Source organism: Cervus canadensis, chromosome 1 (genome assembly GCF_019320065.1).
Source record: "Cervus canadensis isolate Bull #8, Minnesota chromosome 1, ASM1932006v1, whole genome shotgun sequence".
Lineage (NCBI taxonomy): Eukaryota > Metazoa > Chordata > Mammalia > Artiodactyla > Cervidae > Cervus > Cervus canadensis.
The window spans coordinates 90,138,530-90,160,589 of record NC_057386.1 but is presented as its reverse complement, the minus strand read 5'-3'; the positions used below and the strand labels follow the sequence as shown (position 1 = coordinate 90,160,589).

At 39.0% G+C, this 22,060-nt stretch overlaps 1 long non-coding RNA gene across 3 annotated transcripts in view; it reads right to left on the bottom strand.

Annotated features, from left to right (window-relative positions):
- Nucleotides 1-2,109: 2,109 nt before the first annotated feature.
- Nucleotides 2,110-22,060, bottom strand: part of LOC122452984 — a 36,791-nt gene continuing 16,840 nt past the window's right edge. The window contains exons 2-4 of one of the 3 annotated variants that reach the window (XR_006272895.1): nucleotides 20,958-21,008; nucleotides 5,295-5,343; nucleotides 2,110-2,531 (exon numbers count right to left, since the gene is read on the bottom strand). This is a non-coding gene — a long non-coding RNA (uncharacterized LOC122452984). Of the gene's footprint in view, nucleotides 2,552-2,964; nucleotides 3,073-5,294; nucleotides 5,344-20,957; nucleotides 21,009-22,060 lie in introns of those variants that run through there. The other 2 variants (XR_006272896.1, XR_006272897.1) reach the window with 2 other exon arrangements.

Genomic DNA, 22,060 nt, shown 5'->3' with positions numbered 1-22,060 from the left:
TGTGTGTGTACATGTATTTTATTGGTTGGTTCTGTTAATCTGGATAAACCTGACTGGTAAAATACTTAATTTATTTTGTTTCAAAAAATATCAGTGCAGAAGAAAATTGAAGATGAAATCCAAAGTCCTACTATGGGCTACCATGTCCTACATGACTCACCCCCTTCCAGTTTGTTAGCTCTCTGACTTCATCTCTTCCTTCTTCCTCTTGTTTGTTTCATTCCTGCGACATTGGCTTCCTTGTTGTCAATCAAGCCATGAAGAAACGTGAAAAACCTTAAAAGTGTATCACTATGTGAAAGAAGCCAATCTGAAAAGACTACACACTGTATGATTCCAACTCTTTGACCTTCTGGAAAAGGTAAAAGTATGGAGACAGTAATAAAATTCATGGTTGCCAGGAGATAGGGGGAGGGAAGGAAGAATAGGGACACCACAGAGGATTTTTAGGTGAAACTATTATTTAGGTGAAACTATTTTATGGTGAAACTATTCTGTATGATACAATATTATGGATATATATCAATATGTATTTGTCCAAATCAAGAGAATGCATAACAACAATACTAAACCCTAATGTAAACTATGGACTTTGAGTGATTATGATTTTCCATTGTAGGTTCATCAATTATAACTGTAGTGTATGATGATAGTAAGGGAGGTGGTGCTTCAGGGATAGGGTATATGAGATCTTTTTGAAGTTCCCTCTCAGTTTTTCTGTGAACCTAAAACTGCTCTATAAAATAAAGCTTATTAAAGAGAGAGACAGACACTTGAGAAGTTATCAACAAAAACATTATCATTCTAGTTTCAAAGAGACACTCTGCCATGAGATTGTTCCTACTTGTTTTATTCTCATTTTCCTCATTTCCTATTCCAAGAAACCAGAATTCTTTCTAAGCCTCTGTTTTGTGTTTTAGTATGTTGATAGTAATCTTATATAAATTCAGACAATTTCATCTGTACTTTCCCTAATTTTTTTTCAAATCCATCTGTGTTGTACATAACCTAATAATTCAAACACAGACAACTGAATAAAAATTGATTTTATAAAACTTATATACATATGTTCACTGATTCCATTGCTTGATATTAAATTATAAGTTAATGCTTGAGTATATTCCATATTGTGATGGTTTTACTTTACAAAATATATTTTAAAATATCAGCTTTAAAAACAAATCTTTATCAGTATCTGAAGATCTGCTCATTTCTTTAAATCAGACTCAAAGGAGGATATTTGTTTCAATTTTCTATGTCTTATTTCTAAAATTTGTCATCACCAATTCCAAGGTTGCATTACATGATTTTGAAAGATAACCCAAGTTCTACAATGATCTAATACTGTGATAATGGGCTACTTCACATTCTTATTTTTTTAATTAAGCAACTGAGAAATGATGACTTACTTCACAGGGCATCTTACCACACTTCAGGAAGTGAATTCTAAAACTGGTTCCTCCACTTACTAGCTGAGAGGTTTCGATGCATGTTTTATTACTTTTCTCTGCCTTAGGTCTCTCATATATTGGATGAGAACAGGTTATTTCTAAAGTCCCTCCAGTGCTAATGCTCAGTTATTCCAGTTAAAGAGAATGGACATTTCTAGGTACTGGCCTGCAAAGTATGTTAAAATATCATCAATGCAACATAATAGAATGTATTCACTGGGTTTAAACATCCTGAAGTTTTTACAAAAGTCATTTTCTTGTCTTTTGCAACTTTCTAGAATTTACAAATTCGGCCTACAGCAATGTAAAAACAGTGCCAGAGAAATTCTAAAAGTGCCTGGTAATTGAGCAGTTTTCTTCCTTGGCGTGTTTGTCTTCTTTATTTGTCTTGCTAAGAGCCTTGTTTTACTATTTTATTACCTACAAACCCTATTCCCTCAATTCCTGGTTTACTATCATTATTTGCTAAATGTTCTTTTTCATTTTTGCTGGATTATTTTTGAGGCCCTAACGTAGTAAGAATTAGAGAACAAGAAGTATGGTTTAAATAAAAATGTTTTCCTTTGTCTTTAAGAATACTTGAACCTTAAAAATCTGTGAATATTGTCAGTCTATCAATAAAGAGAAATAAATCTTTTCAAGGCACTGAAATTTTTATAGGAAATTTCTATTTGTAATAGAAAATACTGGTGTAACTAGTATAACCAAATGGTTACAAATGGAATCCATTATTCACACATTTCTTCTAAAAATATATAGTGAGCTTCTTTCTTGGGAATAATGCTACTTGAAAAAGTATCAAAGGAAAAACCCAATATGAACCCTTCCCAGAAAGAAAACATAGTCTGACTGTTGATGTAGGCATTAAGAAAAGGGGTAAATAACAGTACATACATGATCTGAGAGGGGCTTCTCAGGTGTTACTAGTGGTAAAAGAGCCCACCTGCCAATGGAGGAGAAGTAAGAGATGAGGGTTCAATCCCTGGGTCGGGAAGATCCACTGAAGTGACAACCCACTTCAGTATTCTTGTCTGCAGAATCCCATGGACAGAGGCGTCTGGAGGGTGATGGTCCACAAGGCTGCAAAGAATCGGACATGACTGAGGTGACTTAGCATGCATGCACAGGATCTTCGAACAGGAAATGATCATTAAGTGCTAAATGAGTACTGCAAATATTATATAATTTTATGCATTGAGAAACAGACTTTTCACAATGACCTGGGTCCTTTAGAAAGTAGATCCTGAGGCTTGGATGAAGTGCTGACCCTTTATTTGGGAGGTGTAAGCCCAGACAACTGAGGACAGTGGGGAAAAAAGCCAGGAAAAGACGAAAAGCTTTATAATGTGAGAAGAAGCACTACAATACTGGCCACAGCTTCAGGACAACCTCTGGGACAAAGCATCTGCTGGCAGACATGTTCAACAGCACATGCGATGTTGGTAAAAGGACCGTAAAAATGCAATTACTCCTCAGACGGGTCCACAGGAGAGAGAAAGGAGGTGGAATTTACCTTCTATTTTCACTGGTTAAGATTCAACCTCAGGGGAGCTACCTCCCCACCCATCTGTCTTGCTCAGCAGCAGTATCCCAAGCTCCTAGGGGTGTATTTCGTCCATATCTGCAAGAAAGAGTGACTCAAGCTTGGATGGTGTGCCAACTAAGAGAGAAAAGGGAAGTCATTAGGAAGTAAGCCTGAGATTACAACAGGTTTGAAAGGTCAGGGAAAATGTACAGGCTTTCAGATGAGAGAAATCTGGATAATTCAAGAGAGTAGGTGTTTAGAGGGGAAACAGTGCAAGTAAAGTAGGAAAGAAAAGAATGCACACATGGAACATTTATAAATACACCAAGTGTGGTAGAGAAAGAGTTTTGGATACAGATATGACTGGACAAAGCATTTGGTAGAGTCTGGCCAGTACTGAGTGTTAGGCTAAAACATTTACAGTTGACTTAGGCCAGAGAGGCACCACTAATTCCTAAGTGAGCTGAGCATGTGACAAATGTGGCATGTTCAGAGCATGAATCTGACAGTGACATATAAGACTGTTTTGAGGAGTAAGAGCATAGCTGCCAAAGAACAATGAAATGGAAATGATTTTCAAACCACCTTTTATTAAATGTGCCTAGTGTGCTAGACACATGTTAAGAACTTTCAGGTATTATCTCATTTAATTCTATACAATATAAACATGTGAGGCAATTCCCCCTTACAGATGAGAAAAATGAGGTTCTGAAAAATCAAGTAACTTGCCCAAGGTCACACAGCTAATAATCTCACCCTGCATTCGAACCTAGACCAACTACAAAATGGATATTTTCACTACTAAGTCATTGGTCTAAAATCTTTTACTGCATAGCATTTTCAGTTTAATAAAATCTAAATATGGCTAGCACAGGGGCTTCCCAGGTTCTGTTAGTAGCAAAGAACCTGCCTGCCAATGCAGGAGATAGAAGAGATGAGAAGCAGGTTTGATCTCTGGGTTGGGAAGATCCCCTTGGAAAAGGGAATGACAACCTACTCCAATGTTCTTGCCTGGGAAATCCCATGGACAGAGGAGCCTAGTGGGCTACAGTCCATGAGGTCACAAAGAGTCAGACATGACTGAAGTGACTTAGCACACACATACACACACACACACACACTTATAGCATAAAGTTTAAATATGAAATTTCCATTGTATTATAATTTCACCAAACTCCCAAGTATTGAGATCAATAAAATAAATCCCTGAAATCTTCATCTTTTAAAGAGAAATCACCGACCTCCTAACTCAGAACATTGTGAATTTAGTTCTGACAGTATCAGCCCATTACCCACACCTCACTGACAGAAGAGAAGACGAGGAGTGAATGTGAAGTTCATTAAAAAAAAAACAAAAACCCTTTGTGTCTTGCTCTCCCCAGCCTCCTTCCCATTCCACCCTGGAGAGAAGGATGGTATGCCTTTCACCCGAGGCTAAACCAGAGAGAGGGCTTCATGTGTGTGCTCTGGAATTTGAGTAGGAAAGAGACAGATCTAGAAAGTTGCTTCTAGAGTGTTTCAGGAGAGATTTCTCTGGGAGTGAGCTATTCTTCCACCAACAGAGAGCCAGGGGCATGTTCTCCATGAGTCATACATGGACATCTGGATGAAAGCAAGCGTGCTTGAAGAGGATGTGTGCCGAAAGTTTTCCTGATGGGAGGGAGATGACCTCAGCAGAGGGGGCATGAACATTAACTGAGATAATGGGGCAGGGAGCTGTAAGTGAGAAGCCAGAAAAAGTAGAACCCACACCGAGGATTTCAGCTGGACGCCACAGCTTTCTCTAAGGAGCCCTGAGAAGGGGGCAGCTGTGACATTTGTCACCTCTGATTACAGTTCTGTCCCTGAAAAAGACTTTCTGTCCTTCACTACTGCTCCTCCCCGCTCTAAACCTGGAGATGAAGAAGCATAAATAGAGTGGAATAAAGAAACAAAGAAACTGTCCACCACAACCCTCTCAGCACAAGGCATGCACCTGTGAAGTGGGTTGAATACTTTGGCCACCTGATGCAAAGAGTTGAACCCTGGAAAAGAACCTGATGCTGGGAAAGATTGAGGGCAGGAGGAGAAGTGGGAGACAGAGGATGAGATGGCTGCATGACATACTCAATTCAATGGACATGAGTTTGAGCAAACCCAGGGGATAGTGAAGGACAGGAAAGCCTGGCGTGCTGCAATTCATGCTGTTTCAGAGTCAGAAACAACTTAGTGACTGAACAAACAACAACAGGGTGGGACAGCAAAAAAAGCTTTAAATTGGTAGAGAGTCTGAAGATTTTATATTAGACTGCAGTAATACCCATGCCTCTATGACTTACCGAGATTTTATCCAAATGCCTGAGGAAATAGTAGAATGCAGATGGGGTCCTGGAGTGAGCAGACAGGAAAAAGAATGAAGTTGCTTTCTGCTAATGTCCCTCAAAAGCCAGTGCTTTCACATGCTGCCTATGTTTATTTACTCACAGTGTAGTTGCTTCTCTAGTACTTTTATAAAACCATACTAACATATAAAACATAAATAATACATGCCTTCAATATATTAAAGATAAGATTAAAAGTAGTGGAAACTCTAACTCTGTAATTCCACTTTGAAAGTCAATCTGTTGTAATAGTACTCAAATATATTGAGATACATATAATGTATTTTATAATTGTAATAATCACCATCTAAGACAAGGATTTGGTGTATATGGGGTGGGGTAATGCTCAGTGGGAGAGAAAGAGATGGTTGTTGCATGCATATGAAAGAATGTACTGACAGTTGGTTAGGGAAAATTAGTTTAATGTAGCAAAAGGAAAAAATTTAGACCAGTGACTCAGACAGTAAAGAATCTTCCTGCAATGCAGGAGACCTGGGTTCAATCCCTGGATTTAGATCCCCTGGAGGAGGGCATGGCAACCCACTCCAGTATTCTTGCCTGGAGAATCCCCATAGACAGAGAAGCCTAGCAAGTAGTTGATGGGGTTGCAAAGAGTCAGACATGATTAAGCAACTAAGCAAAGCACAGCACAGAATATATTGTGATATTGTCAGATCTGTGTTGAGCATTTAAAAAAAAATGTTTAGTGAAAATAAGACCCTGACAAGTGTAAGTGGTAAAGACAGATTAATAACGTACTAGTCTTTGTGATTTTAACCCAACTATTCACATTCTTAAACTCTTATGCTACAGTTGATCTCTCTTCTTAAGCAGAACCTGTCTCTATCTGGTCAAAAGAAGAAATGCAGAGGAGAAAAACTATCCAGTGAAAGGAAAGACCCCTCTCCTTCCATTCCATAGAACAATCTTTGGGGAAAGAAATAGGCCCCTATTGGATACCAAAACAGAACTCTCTGATACGTGAAATTCTATTTTCATTTTAGACTATAAAAATGAATAAAATATAGTGCCTTCTTAGGCTTAACTTTATGAACTTTTGTCTTTTACCAATTGTCCAAAGCAAAAGATGATATTGCAAGTAATTCAGAAACATTTGTTCCTTTTTGGTTAAAGCCTGCCACCATGTGGCTACCTTGAAAAACAACATTTGTTAGAAGTGATTTTCGTTAAGCATTTAGATCTGGAAGGAAAAACAGGCTCATGCAGTATACAGTGTGAGCTTCCCCGTGTGTTAATATAATCAACATAGAGTATCCATTTGTGGTAACAGTATTACTATGCAAAGAATTCCACATGAATTATTCATTTATTTCTCACTACCAGACTTTGGTAACTCAGTACTAAAGAATCCTCCTCCAATGCAGAAGACCTAGGTTCTATCCCTGGGTCAGGAAGATCTTCTGGAGAAGAAAATGGCAACCTACCCCAGTATTCTTGTCTGGAGAATTCCACGTACAGAGGAGCCTGGCGGGCTAGTCCATGGGGTCAAAAAGAGTTGGAAATGTCTTAGCGATTAAAAATAACAACAACAACAATCAGACTTTGAGGTAGATAAACGACATTCTTGTAGTCGGCAAGTATTATTTCTTTCACCTCGCAGAGTCCTGACACAAGTCCAGGAAAGGAATCTTCAGATTCTAGATTTGTCTCTAAAGTCAAAGAACTGCATCTAGAGTATCATCTGACTACCATGTGCCAGTACTGAATTTCCATCCACTTCTGTCTGACACTGGAACTAGATGTGAAAGTGCTTGAAAGTGAAAGTCGCTCAGTAGTGTCTGACTCTTTGCCACCCCATGGACTATACAGTTCAAGGAATTCTCCAGGCCAGAATACTGGAGTGAGTAGCCTTTCTCTTCTCCAGGGGATCTTCCCAACCCAGGGATCGAACCCAGGTCTCTCGCATTGCGGGAGGATTCTTAACTGGCTGAGCCACAAGGGAAGCCCAAGAATACTGGTATGGGTCGCCTATCCCTTCTCAGCGGATCTTTCCAACCTGGGAATCAAAATGGGATCTCCTGCATTGCAGGAGGATTCTTTACCAACTGAGCTATCAGGGAACTAGATGTATCAAGACTTAATTGATAGGGTTCACAAGGGGTCTCATTGATAAGATGGCTCATTATGTCGGCCTTCCAAAGTCTCTTTATGCCACAACTGGGATATTGGAAGGTTGACTGTCCAAATCCCCCTCTAGGGATCCGGACATCCCCTCCTAGCCCCCAGCAGGAGTCATCTGACCCAGCTCAACCCCACCTCTTCTTCCGCCGCCCCATTGGCCTCCTTGACCATAAACCCCATAGTTTAGGATGCAGATAACCCAACTGTTGCCTCTCACCATGCTCCAATTCATATCCATCTCAAAGACCCCTCTAAATTCCCCAGTCAACCAAAATACCCCATCTCCCAAAAACATCAACAGGGTTAAACCCTACTGTTACTAAACTCCTACGTCAGGGCCTCTTGCGCCCAACTCACTCTCCCTGTAACACCCCTGTCCTACCTGCCAAAAAGCCAAACGGCTCCTGTCACCTGGTCCAGGACCTGTGACTTATCAATGCGTTGTTATCCCCAGACACCCAGTGGTCCCAACTCCCTATACTCTTCTCTCTCTCATTCCCTCTTCCACAACCCACTTCACTGTTCTAGACCTCAAAGATGCCTTCTTTACTATTCCTTTACACCCAGACTCTCAAGACCTCTTTGTCTTTACCTGGATTGATCCCAACATCGCTCCCAACAGCTGACAAGGACAGTCCTTCCACCAGGCCTTCGCGATAGCCCTCATTTTTTTGGCCACGCTCTAGCATCAGACCTAACCTCTCTTGACCTTACTCCAAGTACTGTCTTCCTGTATGTGGATGATCTCCTTTGTAGTCCTTCGCTTACACACTCTCAACAACACACTATACAACTCCTCAATTTTCTAGCTGATCGAGGCTATCAAGTTATCTCCCACCAAGGTTCAGCTCTCTCTTCCTAGAGTCACCTATCTTGGAGTCCTTTCAACACCAATGAAAAAATATATTATTACCATAGAAAGTCCCTTATATCCACCCTACCACTCCCTACATCAAAAATAAAGATCCTGTCCTTCTTGGGGTTAGCTGGATATCTATGCCTCTGGATTCCTCTTGGCACAACCCCTATATCAAGCCACCTGAGTAGATCTTTCAGAACCCCTATAGCTAAAATCAAATATCCATTCAGCCTTTAACACTCTTAAGCAAGCCATTCTCCCAGTCCTCAAAATCTACTCCTCTAGGATGCTTTCTCTGAAACCTAAAAGTCTTGGGCTTCCAAGGGGAGATAAGACCAAAAAGACTTATTTACTATTCTAACACTGTCTGGCCACAATACAGACTTGATAATAGGTCCCAATGGCCAGAAAATGGAACTCTGGATTTTAATACTCTACAGGACCTCCATAATGTCTGCCGCCACAACAGCAAGTGGTTAGAAATCCCTTATGTTCAGGCTCTCTTCACTCTCTGCTCTCGACCCTCTCTCTGTGAATCCTGTTCTACTTCTCAAATACTCTTAGCCCACTCTGGGCCACATCCTCCTAATACAATGTCTCCTGATCCCTGTTCAGACTTTTCTTCTTCTTCCTTGGACCACAGCCCACCTCCTATCACTCCCAATCCCATTGCAGACAGCTCCACATCCAATTCCAGGACCTCCACCTTATGTCCCCTCCTCCCTCCATCCTTCTAAAGTGCAGCAGCTCCCAACCCCCTCCCCAGCCTGTGCCTGAGGCAAGCTCTGAGACCTCAGCCCCACCCTCTACCCTGAAGGTTCCAAGGCTTTACCCCGACCTCCCTAGATCCCCTCCCCGTACTGGTCTGAACAACCTTAAAACAGGACACTTCACCGCAGGACCCCGCTTCTTTCCTCGCCCCACTCCTCCTTTACAGGAAGTAGCTGGAGCAGAATGCGTTGTTCGGGTTCATGTCCCATTCTCCCTCACTGATCTATCTCAGATTAAAAAGTACCTTGGCTCCTTCTCCTCAGACCCTGACAATTAGCTAAAAGAATTCAAGTATCTTACCGAGTCTTATGACTTAACCTGGCATGATACTTACATCACACTTTCCTCCACTCTTCTCCCGGAAGAAAAGGAATGAATATGGCAAGCCTCTCAGGCGCATGCTGATGAGATACACAGGACTAAGTCCGTAGGGGCAATGGCTGTCCCCGGAGATGATCCCAACTGGGATTATCAGGTAGGGAGACCTGGGTGAGCAACCCGCAATCATATGGGTGCTTGCCTCATTCTGGGCCTTCAAAAGGCAGGGCATAAAGTCTTCAACTTCGATAAGCTCTGGGAAATAACTCAAAGACTAGATGAAAACCTGGCACAATTTCCAGCCAGGTTAAAAGAAGCCCTGCAAATATATACAAAATTAGACCCCACTTCAGCAGAGGGCACCATTGTCCTTAACACCCATTTTATCTCCCAGTCATCCCCAGATATCCAAAAGAAACTAAAAAGGCAGAAGGCCCTCAAACCCCTCAACGAGACCTTTTAATTTATCCTTTAAGATTCTCAATAACCGGGAAGAACAGGCAAAGCTAGAGAAGGCCCAACGAGATCAGGCCAAGTATCACCTTTTAGCCGCTGCCCCACATGGCTCCAAGCCTCCATCAACCAACAAAGAAAGGAAGCCACCTGGGCCCTGCTTCAAATGCGGCAAAGAAGGCCACTGGGCCCGCTCATGCCTAAAGCCAAGGCCCCCTCTGGGTCCACGTCCCAGCTGTGGCATAAAGGGACATTGGAAGGTTGACTGCGCAAATCCCCCTCTAGGGATCCATCCGGTCATCCCCTCCTGGTCCTGAGCAGGAGTCCTCTGACCCAGCTCTGCCCAGCCTCCTCGGACTCGCCGCTGAAGACTGACAGTGCCCAGGACCCCAGGCCCCGACTCTCATCACCTCTGAGGAGCCCAGGGTGACTCTCACAGTGGTGGTAAGCCAGTCTCCTATCTGATGGACACAGGGGCCACTTACTCTGCATGCCTGCCTACTCTGGAAAAGCCAAGGTCTCTCAGGTCTCTGTATGGGGGTTGACAGTTTACTATCTATGCCACAAATAACTGAGCCTCTGCCTTGCACACTTCAAGATACCCCATTTTCCCATTCTTTTCTCATACTCCCAAAATGCCCCACTCCTATTCTTGAGAGAGACCATAAGGCAAGTGCAGGGAAAAAGAGAGAGAGCCAGGCAGTCAGGCAAGAAAAGGCAAATTTATTAGAGGGAAAAGAGAGAGTGACTGGCTCCTAAGGAGAACCAGCATCCTCCCTTTTAGACAGGGTCCTTCTTATACTCCACCAATGAAAAATTCTCTGAAGGGATGGTTAATTTTTAGCCTGTAGTTGAGTCCTGTGGTCACATAGCCAGAGGTCTGGGATCTGGTGGTCTTGCAGCTTTGAGAAGATGGGCGCCAGTGAGAAAACAGAATGCCATTTGGGCAATTTGGGCAGTCTCACGGATCACTGTGATTTTATTCTTTGTTTGTGAGGTTGACATAAAGAGCCATCTTATCAATGAGACCCCGTGTGGGCCCTATCACTAATTTTTTTCCCCCAAGTTTTGAAGTTTCTGGCATTTTTAGGAATATTAATTACATTTTTCAAATAAAAAAATTACCTAAGCTTCACTTTGTACTAGGATGACAAAAAAGTAGTAATAGTACAGTGTAACATTAATAGTGAAAGGGCAAAATTATCATTTTGTTAAGAATTAGTACCAAGTATTTCAATTTTTCAATTATGTCAAACAAATCACAAGAGAAAAATAAAAATAATAAGTCACAATGAAAAATCACCAAATCTGAGGCTTACTGTTCTGATTTGACCTTTCTCCAGTTTTCTAAGTCTAAAATATACCCTTGAAAGGTCAGAGTACAATGTTGTAGGTGTTAGTATTTGCAATACTCAGGATTTAAGTTGATTTGGCACTAGAGACATCAGTTGTCAAAGCAATCTTGAGGAGAAAGAATAAAGCTGGAGACATAACCCACTCAGACTTCAGATAATACTACAAAGCTATAATAATGAAAACAGCAAGGTATCAGCACAAAAACAGATATATGGATCAATGCAACAGAATAGACGCCAGAAATAAACCCACAAACCTATGGTCAATTAATCTTTGAAAAAAGGGGCAAGAATATACAATGAAGAAAAGACAATCTCTTCAATAAGTAGTATTGGGAAACCTGGACAACTATATGTAAATCAGTGAGGTTAGAGCCCTCCCTCACACCATACACAAAAATAAACTCAAAATGGCCTAAGGACTTAAATATAAGACAAGACACTGTAAAACTTCTAGAAGAGAGCATAGGTAAAACATTCTCTGACATAAATCATACCAGCATTTTCTTAGGTCAGTCTCCCAAGGCAATAAAAATAAAAGCAAAAATAAACACAAATGGGACTTAATCAAAATTATAAGCTTTTGCATAGACAAGGAAATCATAAGCAAAATTAAAGATAACCTATGAACTGGGATAAAATATTTGCAAATGATGCAACTGACAAGGGATTAATTTCTAAAATATACAACAGCTCATACAACTCAACAACAACAAACAATGCAATAAAAATGGGCAGAAGACCTAAATAGACATTTATCCAAAGAACACATACAGATGGTCAATAGGCACATGAAGAGATATGATCAACATTGCTAGTTATCAGAGAAATGCAAATCAAACCTACAATGAGGTATCACCTCACACCAGTCAGAAGAGTCATCATTAAAAAATCTACAAATAACAAATGCTAAAGACAGTGTAGAGAAAAGGGGATCCTTCTGTACTGTTGGTGGGAATTTAAACTGGTGCAGCCACTATGGAAACCATTAAGGTTATTCCTTAAAAACTAATAACAGAGCTACCATGTGATATGGTATTCCCACTTCCAGGCAAGTACTTGGAGCAAACTATACTTTGAAAAGATAAATGCACCCCAGTGTTCATAGCAGCACTATTTATAATAGCCACGACATGGAAGCAACCTAAATGTCCATGGCCAGATGGACAGATAAAGAAGATGTGCTATATACACACGATGCAATAATATTCAACCATAAAAAAATGGAAATAATATCATTTGCATGGACAGACCTAGAGATTGCCATACTGAGACAGACAAATAGCACATATCACTTATATGTGGAATCTAAAATTCAACGCAAATGAACTTATTTATGAAACAAAAACATATTCACAAACTTATGGTTACCAAAGAGAAAAGGGAGGTAGGGATAAACTAGAAGTTTGGGATTAGCAAATACAAATGACTATACTGTATATAAAATAAACAACAAGGTCCTGGTCCTACCGTTTAGCACAGGGAACTGTACTCAATATTTCTGTAATAATCTAAAATGAAAAAGAATGTTAAAAAGAATATATATGTATACATACACACATAAATATGTACAACTGAATCACTTTGTTGTACACTAGAAACTACAACATTGTAAATCAACTATACTTCGATTAAAAAATAATACTAATGTTCTGTAAATCTTTAAGTATTAATTTTTTGAGGAGCTTATATTCTGTTTTCCCTAGTGGCTATACCAATTAATATATCTCCCCAACAGTGAACATGGGTTCCCTCTTTTCCACACAGTTGCCAACACTTATTTGTCTTTTTGATTGTAGCAATCTGACAGGTATGAAGTGATATCTCATTGTGGTTTTGATTTGTATTTCCCTGATAAATAGTGTTGTTTAGCATCTTTTCACATGCTTGTTGGCCATCTAAATGCATTCTTTAGAAAAATATCTATTCAGGTCTTCTGTCCACTTTTTAATAGAACAATTTGTGTTTTATGTTGAGTCATATGAATTCTTTGTATATTCCGAATATAGCTATTTAGACTGTTATTACTTGAATCATTATTGATACAGTTGGGTTAATAGCTACCATATTCTGATGCTGGGAAAGATTGAGGGCAGGAGGAGAAGAGGGTGGCAGAGGATGAGAGTTGGATGGCATCACTAATTCAATGGACATGGACTTGGACTGTGGGAGATGTGGGAGATGGTGAAGGACAGGGAGGCATGCTGCAGTCCATGGGATCCCAAAGAATCAGACACCACTGGGCAACTGAACAACAACATGTCTTTTTAGTCTTTCTTATGTTTATTCTTTGCTTCCCTTTCCCCTTCTTTTTCTGCTTTCTATGGATTTCATTGAGCACTTTATATAATTTGAACATTGTCTCCTCTCTTAGTATATCAATTATTCAATTATACTACTTAAACTTTTTTAAATAGTTTTTTTAGAGTTTGAAATAAATAAATTAATCTAAGTCACCTTCAAGTAACTGTACCACTTCATGCATAACACAGATTTCTTATAAAGAGCATTTCTAATCCCTCTGTTACTTTCTTATGATATTTCTGTCACTCATTTCACTTAACCATATGTTCTAATCATCCAATACATTGTGACTATTCTTAACAGTTATATTTATATTTATCAAAATAAAAATAAAATTATTTATTCATTTCTTCCTTCTCCAACTCTTCCTTATTTACATAGACCTAAGTTTCTGACTTACATCAGTTCCATTCTCTTAAATGCACTTCTTTTGATATTTCCTTTATAGCATGACTTCTGGGGATGAATTCTCTTAAGTTTCTGTGTGAGTTTGTGTGATGTGTATGTGAGTGTGTGTGTGTGTGTGTGTGTGTGTGTGTGTGTGTGCACCAGAAAGAGAGAGAAAGTCATAACATCCTTTTGAAGGACATTCTTTTGAAGGGTAATTTCACTGGATATAGAATTCTCAGTTCTAGATTTTTTGTTTTTTCCTTTTAGTACTTTCATTCTACTCTTCATATTTGCATAATTTCTGATGTGAAGTCCACTTTAATTCTTATTTTTCTTCCTCTGCAGGTAAAGTGTTTCCTCTCCATCTCTTGGTTTCTTTACAGATTTTTGTCTTTGTCTTCATTTTCCTGTTGTGTGAATATGCTATGTCTAGGTGTAGTTTTTATGAGATGTTTTTGTTTTGTTTTGTTTTAGTTTGTTTGTTTGTTTTGTGTTTAACCTGTGTTATTCTCTGAGCTTCCTGGATCTGTAGCTTGGTGTCTGCTATTAATTTTGGAAATATTTTGCCCTTTATTACTTCAAATATTTCTTCTGTTCTCATATTCTCTTTCTTCTCATTCTGGCATTCCTAATATACAGATGTTACTTTTAGAAATGTCTCAAGTTCATGGAGTTTCTACTTTTTTAATTCTTTTTATTCTATGCATTTCAGTTTGGGAAGTTTCTATTGGTCAGTGAAACTCACCAAATCCTTCTTCAGCTGTGTCCATATTGATGAGACACTTAAAGCATTTCCATTTCTATTATATTGTCTTTGATACTGAGCATTTCCTTTTGACACATTCTTACAGCTTTTGTCTGTCTGCTTACATTATTTGTCTCTCCTCGGTTATTGTCCTTTTTCAATTGGAACACATATAATTCATAGTTATTTTAAGCTCTCTTTTTAGTGTCTTGTCTGAGTCTGGCATTGATGCTTGCTTTGCCTCTTCAGATCTTTTTGTTGACTTTTGGTATACCTTGCAGATTTTTGTTAAATGCCAGTGATGCTGTATTGGAGAATAGGTTTTAAAGTAAATAGGCCATTAGCATGAGGGTTTATGCCAATCTGAATAGGAGTTGCTTATTAATTAATGCCTGCAGTAGCTGTTGGGGCCAGTGGCTTTATATTCCTCTATTGTCCTAATTTTTGTCTCCTTTCCCCACCCTGGGCTTCCCTCCGTATGCCCTCCTCAGGGAACGTCTGCATCTCACAGCTCTATCAGCTGTATCGCACTGTCATTTTACTGGAATCCAGTGTGGGGGTGATATGTTGTGGGGCAGGAGGTTCATTCTGTCATCTTATGATTCAATCTCAGTCTTCCAGTGCACCTGCAGCTCTGGGCTAAGACCTCAGACCTCCACTGGTGTTTCCACAATCATTGCTTAGCTTCCCTCCACACTTTAGGTTAGACAGGGAGGCAAGAATGACCTGGGTCAGGCAGAATTCCCTTCCACTACCTGGGATGAGGCTCTGGGTAAAATCTTTTCCCCTTGAAAAGTGGCTTTTGTTGTGGACATATCACACAATGATTACTCTTCCTCTCTTCCTGCCAGAATCACAAAGATAGAGAATTTGCATGTGCACTATGAAAGCCCAGTGGGGCTCCTGGAAATAAAACCTGGGAATGTACCTGGGTCAGTCCAAGACCACAGCCCCCATGGGTTTTTCCAGTCTCATGCTAGTCCACACTCAGCCTCCAGCAATTCATCAAAATGATCATTTAAGTGTCCTTACCAGTTTATGACTCCAGCAGCTTCTGCTCTAGGTAAGTAGATCTCATCTGTGACTCTCTGAATTTACCTGTCTCTCCAGATTTCAGGGTAACAAATTTCTTTATAATCTCAGGTCTCTGATGAATCCAAGAAAAGTCACTGATTTTCAGACTGTTCTTCGTTTCCTTGCAGGCACAGAAATGACGGTTTATAAGCTCTCTGCACATTGAAGTTTAAACACTCGAATTCTGTAACCTGAAGACTTTTGTTGTGGTGTTCATCAAGTTTCTTTTTATGAAATAGCATCTCTTCTATGAGTTCATCACATACAGAAGGATTTCATGGAGAAAAACTAAATACATAGGATCTTCTAACTTATATTTATCAAACAAACACAAAGTGCATGCACTAACACTGCCAAGCATCTTTCTCTCATAAAGCTAAATATCTTTTTATACAGTATTGCAGTCTTTGGTTTTAGAAGGGTTGCTTTTGCAACTCTCCATGGATACATAAATATGTAACAACTATGTTTATGGTTCCACCTGCAGTTTTCAAATGCTCTCTGCATATCTGGTTGACCTGAGTTGAGATCAACTAGTGAGTAAAAGACAGATCAAATCTCATCATGGACAGTCATCACCTTGAGAATTATCAGTGATAACCCTATAGACTTAAATGTGTCATCTTGATAAAGTTATTGCCATATGAATGTTGCTCTGAACCACATTAATGAAGAGTTATAAGGTGGCTATTCATACACACCCAGTAACTTCTGCTTCACAACCAAGAAGAGAATACTTCAAGTAGAGAATATTCCAGAGATAAAGGCCTATAAGAAGAATGGTGCGCCTGATTACTTCTGGGAAAGGAGATACAGTCTTGAAAGTGAAAATGGTAGTCATTCAGCCATCTCCAACTCTTTGTGACCCCATGGACTGTAGCCTGGCAGGCTCCTCTGTCCATGGGATTCTCCAGGCAATAATACTGGAGTGGGTTGCTATTTCCACCTTCAGGGGATCTTCCCAACACAGGGATCGAACAGGGGGCTCCTGCCTTGCAGGCAGATTCTTTACCATCTGAACTACCAGAGAAGTCCTACAGACTTAGTTAGGAGCAAAGCAGTTTTGAAATCAGAAGGCAGTGCATTTTCAAGCTGTACGTGGGGTTCTGGTTTGTATGTCCTCTATGGAAACAGTCTCTTGATCACCAGATCTTTCACACACAATGCCTGTAGACACACTCTAGAAAATGGTTCATACAATGTATTTCAAACAAAGAAATGAAATGATCTGTGTCACCAGTTTCATTCATGCTTGGTGTACCTACATTTCCCAGTTGACCTATGGCGCCTTTCGTCTTGATGACCACAATATACCGCTCTCTACACTTGATTCTCCTGCCCCAACAGCTTATCTGGCTGCAGTGCAAGCTGGCCACTGCCCACTCTCCTGTGCATCATCCAATCCAATATGAATTATTTTTAACTAAGAAAGCTATTTTTAAAAATAGCCAGACTCGAGAGAGGCACATATTGAACTCATCAACAGATATACAGCAGGATGCTATAATCAAGGCTTCACATGGAATCTAAACTCTGAGTTGTAATCTTGAAATTGATATCAGTTCTGCTCTCCATTTTCTAGTCTGAAATAATAATATTTATAAATATTAGTACATTGTGAACTCTAAAGTTCCAGGCAAACCTAAGATATTATCTCCTTCCAATGCTATAGTGCTTAAAAAATTACAATATTGCTTTTTTTCTCAAGTGCTTTAACTAGAAAAAAATTCTTTTATTATGTAAGGGCAGCAAGCAAGAAGGAAATTAATGAATTTAAACAATGAAGCACAGCCACCACTTTGTAATTTTTGTTCTTAGGGAGTGTAGTCAGCAGACTCTTAAGGTAGTACCCATCATCATGCCCTCTGCTATTCTTGCTTTGTCTGATACCCTCCCCTCCAGTGGAGGTGGGACTCATGAACTGCTTTTAACCAACAGAATATGCCAAAGGTGATATGATGTACTAGATTATGTGTATACACTCCAAAAGATTGTTACTAATCTTGCTGAGACTCTGTCTTCCTTTTGCTGGGTTTGAAGACACAGGCTGCCATGTTTGTGAGCTGCTGTGTGGAGGAGAGCATGTGACAAGAAGCCGAAGGTGGCCTCCAGCTCAGAGAAAGAAGAGAATCGAGGCCCTCAATCTGGAAACTGAAAGGGACTGAATTCTGCCAATAACGCTGTGAGTGAAGAAGTTGATTCCTCACCATTGAGCCTCAGATGAGATCACTACTTGGCCAACACTTTGATTGCAACTTTGAAAGATTCTGAAGCAGAGGACTCAACTAAACTGCTCCCAGACTCCTGACCCAGAGAAACTGTGAAGAAATAAATGTGTGCGGTTCTAAGTCACCAAGTTTGTAGTATCATTGTTAAGTAGCAACAGATAACTAATACACTGAGTTCTACTATGTTCTTCCTAATTTAAAGACTGAACATTGGAATATTCTAATATTGAATATTGGAAATAAAAGCAAAACTAAACAAATGGGACCTAATGAAACTTAAAAGCTTTTGCACTACAAAGGAAACTATAAGTAAGGTGAAAAGACAGCCCTCAGATTGGGAGAAAATAATAGCAAACGAAGAAACAGACAAAGGATTAATCTCAAAAATATACAAGCAACTCCTGCAGCTCAATTCCAGAAAAATAAATGACCCAATCAAAAAATGGGCCAAAGAACTAAACAGACATTTCTCCAAAGAAGACATACAGATGGCTAACAAACACATGAAAAGATGCTCAACATCACTCATTATCAGAGAAATGCAAATCAAAACCACAATGAGGTACCATCACACGCCAGTCAGGATGGCTGCTATCCAAAAGTCTACAAGCAATAAATGCTGGAGAGGGTATGGAGAAAAGGGAACCCTCTTACACTGTTGGTGGGAATGCAAACTAGTACAGCCGCTATGGAAAACAGTGTGGAGATTTCTTAAAAAACTGGAAATAGAACTGCCATATGACCCAGCAACCCACTTCTGGGCATACACACTGAGGAAACCAGATCTGAAAGAGACACGTGCACCCCAATGTTCATCGCAGCACTGTTTATAATAGCCAGGACATGGAAGCAACCTAGATGCCCATCAGCAGATGAATGGATAAGGAAGCTGTGGTACATATACACCATGGAATATTACTCAGCTGTTAAAAAGAATTCATTTGAATCAGTTCTAATGAGATGGATGAAACTGGAGCCCATTATACAGAGTGAAGTAAGCCAGAAAGATAAAGAACATTACAGCATACTAACACATATATATGGAATTTAGAAAGATGGTAATAACCCTATATGCAAAACAGAAAAAGAGACACAGAAGTACAGAACAGACTTTTGAACTCTGTGGGAAAGTGAGGGTGGGATGTTTCGAAAGAAGCATGTATATTACTATGGTGAAACAGATCACCAGCCCAGGTGGGATGCATGAGACAAGTGCTTGGGCTGGTGCACTGGGAAGACCCAGAGGAATTGGGTGGGAGAGGGAGGTGGGAGGGGGGATCGGATGGGGAATACGTGTAAATCTATGGCTGATTCATATCAATGTATGACAAAACCCACTGAAATGTTGTGAAGTAATTAGCCTCCAACTAATAAAAAATAAATAAATAAAATAAAAAAAAATAAAGACTGAACATAACTTCTGTGATTAATTTTACTCATTTGTTCTAAATGAGCCCTCCTATTGAATTCTATCACATAAATAGGGAAAAATAGCTAACATTTATTGAACTCTTCCTTACACCAAGTAGTTTACAGGCATTATCTCTACTTCTGTCTTCCAACATGGAAGATACAGCCCTCCACCATCATTCATTAAATCAATCAATCAATCAATCTGAAAATCACGATCTCCCCTCAGGACAGATAGGAAAGAAAGCACTTCATTCTAAGAGATATCTGGAGGGCTGTAAGGATTAGAATTCACTGAGCACAAAACTGTGCTATTAATAATACAGAACACTGCAAACAAGCAAAATTACTGCAAGCTTTGCCAAAATTATTAAAGACATAAACAACTGGCTGTGAATCAGTATGGCAGTTACATCATCTTATTCAATCTTCTTAATGGCATCAATTTACCATCTTGAGTTATGTAACTATTGGCTCAATGCAATCATCAAAAAGGGATGAAAAACAGAGACAGATTTACCATTTGCAAGCAGGAGTCTACAATGAGGCAATCATCATAATGTACCCTTCAACAGGCAAAGATGAAACACAAGTTATCAAAGCAAAGATGCTTATTTCAAATCATAATGCTTTTTTTTTTTTTCAAAAAAAAGTTCTTTAAAAAAGAAAAAATAAATGTCTCAGCCCTGCTGGAGATCAGTTTGGACTATGACCTTAACATGATTGATGTAAATATCTTACTACCAGTTTCCTGAATCAAAAGCAAAAAAAAAAAAAAAAATTATAAAATATTGTTCAAATTTAATATATGGACGCCCCAAAAAACTTAGTGATAGGACTATAGAGTAGCATTTTGATTGCAGGGACATATATGGTTTCACTGAAAATAGTAACATGACATTAGAATTTCTTTGAATGTGTTTTTTTTAAATTTGGAGCCAACAAACTTCTACATTTTCTGAAATATTTGTCTATGCGTTACTATATTTGTCTATGTATTACTTAAGTAAGCTCTGCTTCAACTTTATATGGCTTTTTTTTAATTAAATTTTTTAACAGATTGTTCTGTCTGAATCGATTTATTGAACTTACTTAGATTTATTTAAAAATAAATACACAATTAGTATTGTCTTTCACACAACCATACAATAATATTTGACCTTACCCATCAATATTCAAATACATTTATTTATATTATTTTTATTTTTTGCTCCAAGGTTTTAGAAATTTACCATAATTTGTGACATTCCATAAATCTAATCCAGTATTTTTGTCTGGAGAATTCCCTGGACAGAAGGAACTGGTAGTCTACAGCGCATGGGGTTGCAAAGAGTTGGCCACAACTGAGCAACTAACACTTTCACACTTTCACTTTCAATGCTGTTTTTAAATGAATAAAATTGTTTCCTTTCCATGAAAATTGAAATTATATTTTCAATATTTTCCCAGTATAGATATGATTAACAGTATTTCACTTTTATCTAGAACTTCTTCTAATTAAATTGACATATATCTCATATTCTGGCAGATGATAATCAACTTAGAGTTAACTCATGAGCTGATTTCTCTTACTTTACAATGAAGAAGTCCATCATGGAATGGTGAAATGACTTACACGTGACCCTGGAGAGAGAAGAAAGCAGAGTCAGTAGAATCCAATGATTGTCAGATTCTAAAACTGATCTTCCTTTGAGAGCAAAACTCAAGAGTCTTAACCACAATAGTATCCTATTTGTGATTGCTTGTGTTATTTTAGCTGAACACTGTTTTATAAATATTGAACTGTCAGTTTTCTTTTGTTTGTTCCTTCAGAAACCTCTCCTCCTGTTGTTATTCAGTCGCTAAGTCACGTCTGACTCTTTGTGATCCCATGGACTGTAACCTGCCTAGCTTCCCTGCCCTTTACTATCTACCGGAATTTGCTCAAACTCATGTCCATTGAGTCAGCGATGCCTTCCAACCATTTCATCCTCTGCCGGCAAAACCATGCAAAGCATTTGAACTGAAAAGTAGTTCATTTTTCTATGCTTTGCTGGTTTATTTGCGTTTCCTGTTTCCTTTGTCTTGTTATGCATTCACGTGTAGGGTGGAAAAGAAGGGGTTAATGTGTTCTGCCACTCTGAAATTACTACCCACAACTGAAATCACAGCTTAGTTTCTCTTAAAACACATGTTTGCCATTTTTAATCACAGACTCAGTGATTAAGAATGGAATGAAAAAGAGACATGACTAAGGAGCAATTCAAATAAACACAGAATTAAGATGTTGTGATATGTTTATAAAGACTAGAGACATCTGGAATATTCCAGCTAAATAGTACAGATAATGCACTCTTTCTTTTAATAAGGGCTTTGAGTACCATAAAATATCAAATGCTTAAGTACTACTGAGATCCTCTGTTATTTTTCCTTTGTCTTCTAGTAAATGCCAAGTTCTAAAGGTTTTTTTTTTTCCAATTATGTTGTGCTCATTACTTCTGACATTTTAGACCTTAATCTTCTTTATTAAGGAGAATCTATATTGTGTTCAAACAGTCTCATGTTAATCAAATCTCCATGAATTATGCTTGTCGTATGTGTCTACTCACTTAGAACACTATTGAAAAGAAAGATAATGTGATGTTAAATAGGAAGTAATATTCTGATTCCAATTAAAGAATTTCTCCTTCATTTTA